Raw genomic sequence first — 7,601 nt, 5'->3', positions numbered from 1 at the left:
CAAAAAAAAAATACACACATATATATATATATATATATATATATATATATATATATATATATATATATATATATATTGAGAACTTTTAGATATCTAAGATGGTTTGACCATATACAAAGGCCATCTGTGACCTTCCTCTACCCCTTGGAAAGAGCATTGCAGGTCTCCCCTCTGACTCTAAAACTGCTGATGCTAGGAAACAGCAGTTTACAGAAGCTGATTAAAGGTTTGCTTACAATGTTTAATTTAAGCTGACATCTGGGAGTTTATACTGTATATACATCATGAGATACAGTAATTATATATGAAAAGCATTACAGTACTTGTTTAAATAATGCTTAATGGTGTTTCCAATTTACTTACACAACTAATCTTATAATTTCTTGGAGATCCTTCTTCTCTATTCATTTCTCATTGTCTGTGGCTCTATCCTAATATATGGGGAAAAATATGCCACCTTGAAACACAGGACAAAAGTATTTCATGTAATAAGCTACAATAATATTTATAAAGGCTGTCCTAGAAGTGTCAGACCTTTCATGTAATCAGCGGAAAGGGTTCTGCAACAAAAATGTCTGGAGAAAAAAATACACAGGTCTGTAGAGGGTGCCTGAGGCTGATAAGCAGGAGACATTGCTGGCTAAATATTGTCACACGGCCACCAGGCAGGGGACCAAATCGCACACTGCAGAAACCAGGCAACGACAATGAATGCAGAGTACATGACACAAGGGAGGGAAGCAGCCAATAAAGAAGGGTACAAATGCTTTACCCATAAGACTTTCTATATTCTACATTATTGGGCTAAACTTGGCTCTGTTCACAAAGGAAAGTGCACTTTAACAGAATAGCCCTTGGAAACTATGGTTAAGAATGGAAACATATAAGATACGTACATATAAGGAAGTGTTTTCAGCTAATGCTTGGTACCAGCCCAAGGAGGGAATCTTTTAAAGGGGACCTGTCACCCTAAGAAATAATTTAAAATCCTATTTTATGATGTTAGTTAAGCAAAATAAACTTAACTTACACTATATAAATTATTTACATCTTGTTCCCTTCAGTCTGAGAATTCACATTTACAGCAAGCAGGCAACAGCCATTTTGTAAACACTGTTATTAAGGCAAGCTTTGTATTATCTCAAAATCTTGTTTAGATGGCAAGAAAGGAGGGGGAAGTGAGGAGAGCAGTGACATCTAGGAAGTGCAGAATGGAAAGTAAAAGTAACTGCCTGCTCCACCTCCTTGCCTAAGGCATAGAGGTGGGACAAGCAATAAATGATTGACAGCTGAGATTTTGAAATGCGTTTATAATAGGTATGGATGTTTTTAATAAAAAAAAGTATTTGGGTTTCGTGTTCAATTTGAAAAGGACTTATTTTATATAGCTTTTTATGTCTGGGTGACAGATCCCCTTTAAGTTTTAAGGAAACAAGTTGAAAATATATTTTAGGCATAAAGGAATTTATTGTGTGATTAATATGTCACTAAAACTGCCCATTCAAAGGGGCAGATCAAAGTGTGAAATTATAGAGCTCACCACAGTAGAATTCTGCCACTTCCTCCATTCCAGTGGGTATTTATTAAATGGTGAACTCTGTTTAATCATTGATAAAATAGCCTCTAGAAATTCCATAGGAAAGAATAGAAAGTGGTAGAATTTTACTGTGGTGCGCTCTAATTTCACACTTTAATAAATGTGCCCCATAGTGTTAAAGTGATAAAAAAAAATGCTCAGCCTAATCAGATATTTTTTAACATCACCATTGAGCTACAACTATGAAGGGGTTCTGGGAATTCATTTTCAACTGTTTCTTTGTTTAGGCATTAGGAAATAGGGATGTAGCGAACCGCCGAGTATGTGTTCGCGAATGCCGTTCGCGAACACCGGCAAAAAATGCAAACAGTTCGCGAACTGTTCGCGAACTTCGAACATCCGAAAATCGTTCGATTCGAACGATCGTAGGATTTTTAATCGTTCGATCGAACGATTTTCGTTCGAATCGAACGAAAATCGTTCGATTTTAGCGATCGAATGGTCGAATGGTCGAACGATTTTGACGCGAACGCCTATTGGCGAACGTCGCGCGACGTTCGCGAACTTGCGGCGGACGCGAACAGCCGATGTTCGCGCGAACAAGTTCGCCGCAGAACAGTTCGCTACATCCCTATTAGGAAAACCCAGTACAGGCATATGCTTAGTTGAGTCTACAGCAGAGGTTGGAAATGTATATTTTATACATGCATCAAATTATTAATATTTTTAATTAGGATTAATATTTCCCCCCCATAAATGTATCCAAGTTGTTGCTCCCATTTAACAATGCAAACAAATTCATTTGTACAGGTTTGTGATTTATTATCCAAAAACCCATTATCCAGAAAGCACTGAAATAAACTGAACTGAAAAAAATACTAAAAAACATTGCCATCTAGTTTCTTCTTTAAACAAAAAAGTCTAAATTGCCTTTTTTTTTTGTATCAGTAAAACAGCGGCTTCTGCTTGATGGCAACTAAATCCATGTTGGTGGCAGGACAATTGTTTTGGCTTTTTAGACACTTTTAACAGCCTTAATACATGGTGCTCCACACTACAGAAATACCTCTTGAAAACCCCAGGTCCTGCGCATTCTCAATAATAGATCCAATATCTGTACGGTTCTCTTTCATCTCATTATATAATATGCTACACTTTCTTTTTTGTACCTCTGAAATAGTGTGTAATTTTATGTACATGTGGATTTTTTTTAGAATACCACCTTGACACAGTTTCTACGAATGAGAAAAGAAGTCTCATGAGGGTAAACTGTCCAACTTTCCGAATTTTGCTTTTCTGTTTAATGATTGTGGAATGAGGGTATGTGCAGTGCAAATAAATACAGTTTAGATTTGCCTTTATTGTTGTCAATCATTTCATTTATTGTCATGTTTTTATACAAGTTAATAACAAATCTCATTTAGACAACTTTTAACACTATATGGTCTTAGTTTAACAAGACCAGAGAAGCCATTCATAAATGTTCAATAATGATATTATGCTCTCTAAAAAAAGGTAAGTTCCAACAATAAACTAGAATTGTGGCTAAAACAACCCCCTCCCCTTGTGGGTACCCAGGAGTGTGAGTTTACGAGCACATGCGCTCAGCTGGGAGGTGAGAGAGTGCAGGGTGGTGAGAGAGCAGCAGAGGGGAGGGGAGCAAACACAGACTAGGGGTAGGCAGAAGACCCTTAAACAGGTACCTGTCCAATGCCCCCATTGTTGCACCATAGGCAGGTGCCTTTTCTGCCTACCCCCTAATTCCGGCCTGTGTATATATATATTTATATCTATAGCAGATTATGGAATGCAGCCCATAATGCTAAAATCATGTGTATTAAAACCAGTGAATGGTGACCCAGTTTGCAGTTTATTATATTTAGACAATAATAGGGTTAATGCTCCCCTGTGGCTTTAAATGCCTACACTTCCTTGTACTCTGATTGCTGGGCAAATAAGCAAATATAGTATTAGAATAATGTGTACAGTGTATCATTGGCCCAGAGGCTGATGACAAGTTCCTGCCACACTTCAGCATAGTACTGGGCAGAGGGTGGGACTTCCTCTTTCCCCTGTCACTCCAGGAGCGAGTGGTTGGTAAATATATGTTCCAAGGAGTAAGATGCCGTCACTGTCTAAAAGTGATTTGCATTTTCTTTACACTGCAACCACTGCACTCACCTTGAACTCCGGCCTGTGGATATGTCTACAGAACAACAGGGTTGTGGGAGCACTCAAAATGCTAAGTTAAAGTATATTTTAGTATAGTGGAAGTGCTACTTTTTAATGCCCTGGTACCCTGTATCATAAGCAATTCAGTATAAATGCAAGTGCATGTGTTTAAAAAACAGTTTTTTTGTTACAAAGTTATGATCATAAAGTTGATTAGCCACCATTCCACGTCAAGGTAAACCCCATACGGTGGACCCTAACTTGTTTACCTATGGTCATAGTGTAAACAGTCTTTTACTTCTATGCATACTGTAGTAGCATTACTTGTAATCAGTGTCTCGTTGGTTTCAGTCTTGGGGTTTACCTTGACGTGGTATGGTGGCTTATCAACTTTATGATCATAACTTTGTTAGTAAAAACCCCTGTTTTGCAAAAAACGTGCACTTGCATTTATACTGAATTGCTTATGAGACAGGGGACCAGGGAATGTGCATTAAAAAGTAGCACTTCCATTATACTTAAATATACTTTAACTTAGCCTTTTGAGTGTTCCCGCAACCCCCCTTTTTGTATATTGTAATGTAGCCTGAAGCTGTGGCTGAGCTTCATATGTGGTTTGTAATAGCATGCCATATCCACCCCTTTAAACTAATGGCTGTCCTATGCTTTTAAAAGCAGTCTCTCCATCTTAAAAGCCACATACTGAAACCAAGGTTCAACGAGACACTGATTACAAGTAATGCTACTATGTACATACCTCCCAACATTTTGGAAATAAAAAGAGGGACAAAATAAGTCGCACGTAGCAGGGCAATATTTTTTGTCCATGCCCATTTTTGACCACACCCCCTGATTGCCATATTTATTTTACACAATTTGGCAGGTTGTGAAAGTTTGAACATATTTCTGTGTTTTTCTTTGTTATTACAGTTTTGCTTATGAAGGTGCAACTTCTCCCAAGAGACCTCCTTATCTAAAAAGTATATATTAATTAATAGTATAAATAGTATAGTATATAATAATAGTATATAGTAATACAGTGCTACGCAATATGTTGGCGCTATATAAATACATGTTAATAATAATAATAATAGTAGTATAAATTAATACTAGAGATAAAGGGACAAACACACCAATTAGATGTCAATAGGAAGGATCAGAAAGTTATTGGCAACCAATGAGGACACTGCAGATTTGTAAATAAGCAGCAACACTTGGGCAGGGAAAGCTGTATGGCAGTCCCTACTAAGGGGGATGTAAAAAGTTGTAGTGCAACTGGCTTCCCTCCACAGGTTATTGACCTACAACTCCCAGCACCAACACCCAGAGAGCTACAGCCTTGGCCCAGGGCTATTGGGGAGAGAGAACAGGAAAGAACCTGCGCCTGGAACTTTGATGTCAGGCCAATGGTAAAACAGAATGAGTTTATTGCCTGGGAACTTTGTGAATAGAGTGGAGATAAGGGGCATGAGTGTGGGCACAGCTGGCATCACATACACAACAGCAAATGTACCAACCACACACACACACAGTAATACACACACAGTAACAAACATACAGTAACACACACACAGTAATACACACACAGTAACACACACACAGTAACAGTGCCTAGAGTAGAGTGTCTTCCTTAACCACACAAAAATCTAACCCCTTTACATTGATTTTGCTCAGTCAAACAACTCAAAATTTGTAGCTCACGCTTGCTCTTTAAAAAAGCAGCAGCAAGCCAGTGCCATTCTAATCTTCAGTGCTGAGCTCTAGTCTACTTCCAGCCAGCAGAACAGCCAGAAACATTCTTACTCTGACTAACTGACACGCAGATCAAGCTGCTGGCATCAGGAGCGTCTTGCATTTATACTGAATTGCTTATGAGACAGGGGCTCAGGGAATGTACTGTAATAGACAGTAGGGATGTAGCGAACTGTTCGCCCGAACTTCGACCGTTCGCGTCCGCCGAATGTTCGGGAACGTTTGGGAACGTTCGCATTTTGAGTTCGCGTATTCGATTCGAATACAAGTCGTTCGACCATTCGAATTCCTTCGACCGCTAAAAATCGAACGATTTCCATTCGTTCGAACGATTGTAAGCATTCGATCGAATGAAAAGCATTCGATCGAATGGCTTCGATCGTTCGATTCGAATGAAAATCCTTCGATCGAATGATTAAAATCCTTCGATCGTTCGAATCGAACGATTTTAGCGGGTGTTCGAAGTTCGCGAACTGTCCGCGAACGTTCGCATTTTTTGCCGGTGTTCGCGAACGGCGTTCGTGAACACCAAATCGACAGTTCGCTACATCCCTAATAGACAAAGGAATGAGGCTGATGCAAATGTTACCTCCAGCCAGCAGATGGCACTGTTAGGCAATCCGGAAACAGCAAGGCTGATGCCATGTGACTGTGTGAGGAATGCTGGGAAAGAAAAAGGCAGGAAGGCAAGACAGGAAGGCAAGGAGAGAGCAGACTCAGATCTGGCAGCAGCAGGGAGACAGAGATCCCCTGGGAGGTAAAGTGCAGGGAAAGCTGCACCAACTGCAGATTCCACTTAGTGTGTCAGTCAGGGAAGGACTTTACTCTTCATTTAGGCCCCTCAGGTTCCTGTTCCAATAGGCCTCACTGTAACTATTGTAGATCTAGGGCATACCTCCCAACATTTTGGAAGTAAAAAGAGGGACAAAAAATTTTTTTCAGCATGTAGGGCAGCAATTTTTTGACCACACCCCTTTCTGTGACCACACCCCCTAATTACCATGTTTGTTTTACAAAATTTGGCAGGTTATGAAAGTTTGAAAATATTTTTCCTTATCTAAACTGTGTTTTTGTGTCTCAAAATTGTTACAAATTATCTTATTTGCACCTGTTAACTGTTCTGGCCTCTCTGCTAAAAGCCAATTAAGTGAGAAACTTTGTTTCTTTTTCTGGCTGTTCAGTGCAGAGAAAAGAGGGACTTTCCAGTACAAATGAGGGACTGCGGGTTGAGCTGTCAAAAGAGGGACTGTCCCTCCGAAAAAGGGACAGTTGGGAGGTATGCTAGGGCCCAGTTAGGAATTGTTCCATAAGAACCAGAAGGTTCATTAGTCAGGCCCCTTCTCTGATCAGAGTAGGTTACACCCCAGGTACCAGCGCCCGTTAGGATCAGTCACCCCAGCTTAGTTACTGGCCCAGTTCTATCCAAAAGGAGAGCCAGGACTAACTACTGAACACTGCACTCTCTGTGAATACCGTATGGATACACATGAATGGATTACAAATGTACTGGAATTACGGTTGCCACCTGTCTGGTTTTTACCCGGACAGCCCGGTATTTTGAGGGGCTGCCCGGGTCTATACTTCCTGCCCGGTTTTCCAAATAAGGAAAACCGGGCAGGATTCCCTTGATTGACACGGCGATCGGCCAATCGCTGATCGGCGCATCATAGCCCCGCCCACTGACATCACAGAGTCTCAGCCAGACATAAAGGTTGCAACCCTAACTGGAATTCATGGAGGCAACACCAGGGTTACAGATAAGTGCGCACCAACGTAAAGTGTACACAACAAGCAGGCCTGAACTGTCAGTTATATGTGGTGCACCACAGGGGTTAATAAATGGTTAATAACTATTACTTTGTTCTTTACTGATATTGTTTGTTCATGTATGGTTCTGTTTATACATTTTCTAGTAAAACAGAGCGTTCCATATACACTCTTATAAATACAGCAAGTCTGTCTTGTTTACTTTGTATCAGGCTGTTAAAGGAACCCATACTTCCCAGGCTACCCAGAAGGTAACAGGTACAGTACATTAAAAAGTAGCACTTCCATTATACTTAAATATACTTTAACTTAGCCTTTTGAGTGCTCCCACAACCCTCCTTTTTGATATGTCTACAGAACCACAAGTGTTACC

The sequence above is a fragment of the Xenopus laevis genome, chromosome 4L, assembly GCF_017654675.1.
Source record: "Xenopus laevis strain J_2021 chromosome 4L, Xenopus_laevis_v10.1, whole genome shotgun sequence".
In the NCBI taxonomy this organism is placed as follows: Eukaryota; Metazoa; Chordata; class Amphibia; order Anura; family Pipidae; genus Xenopus; species Xenopus laevis.
This window is presented reverse-complemented; position numbering follows the sequence as displayed.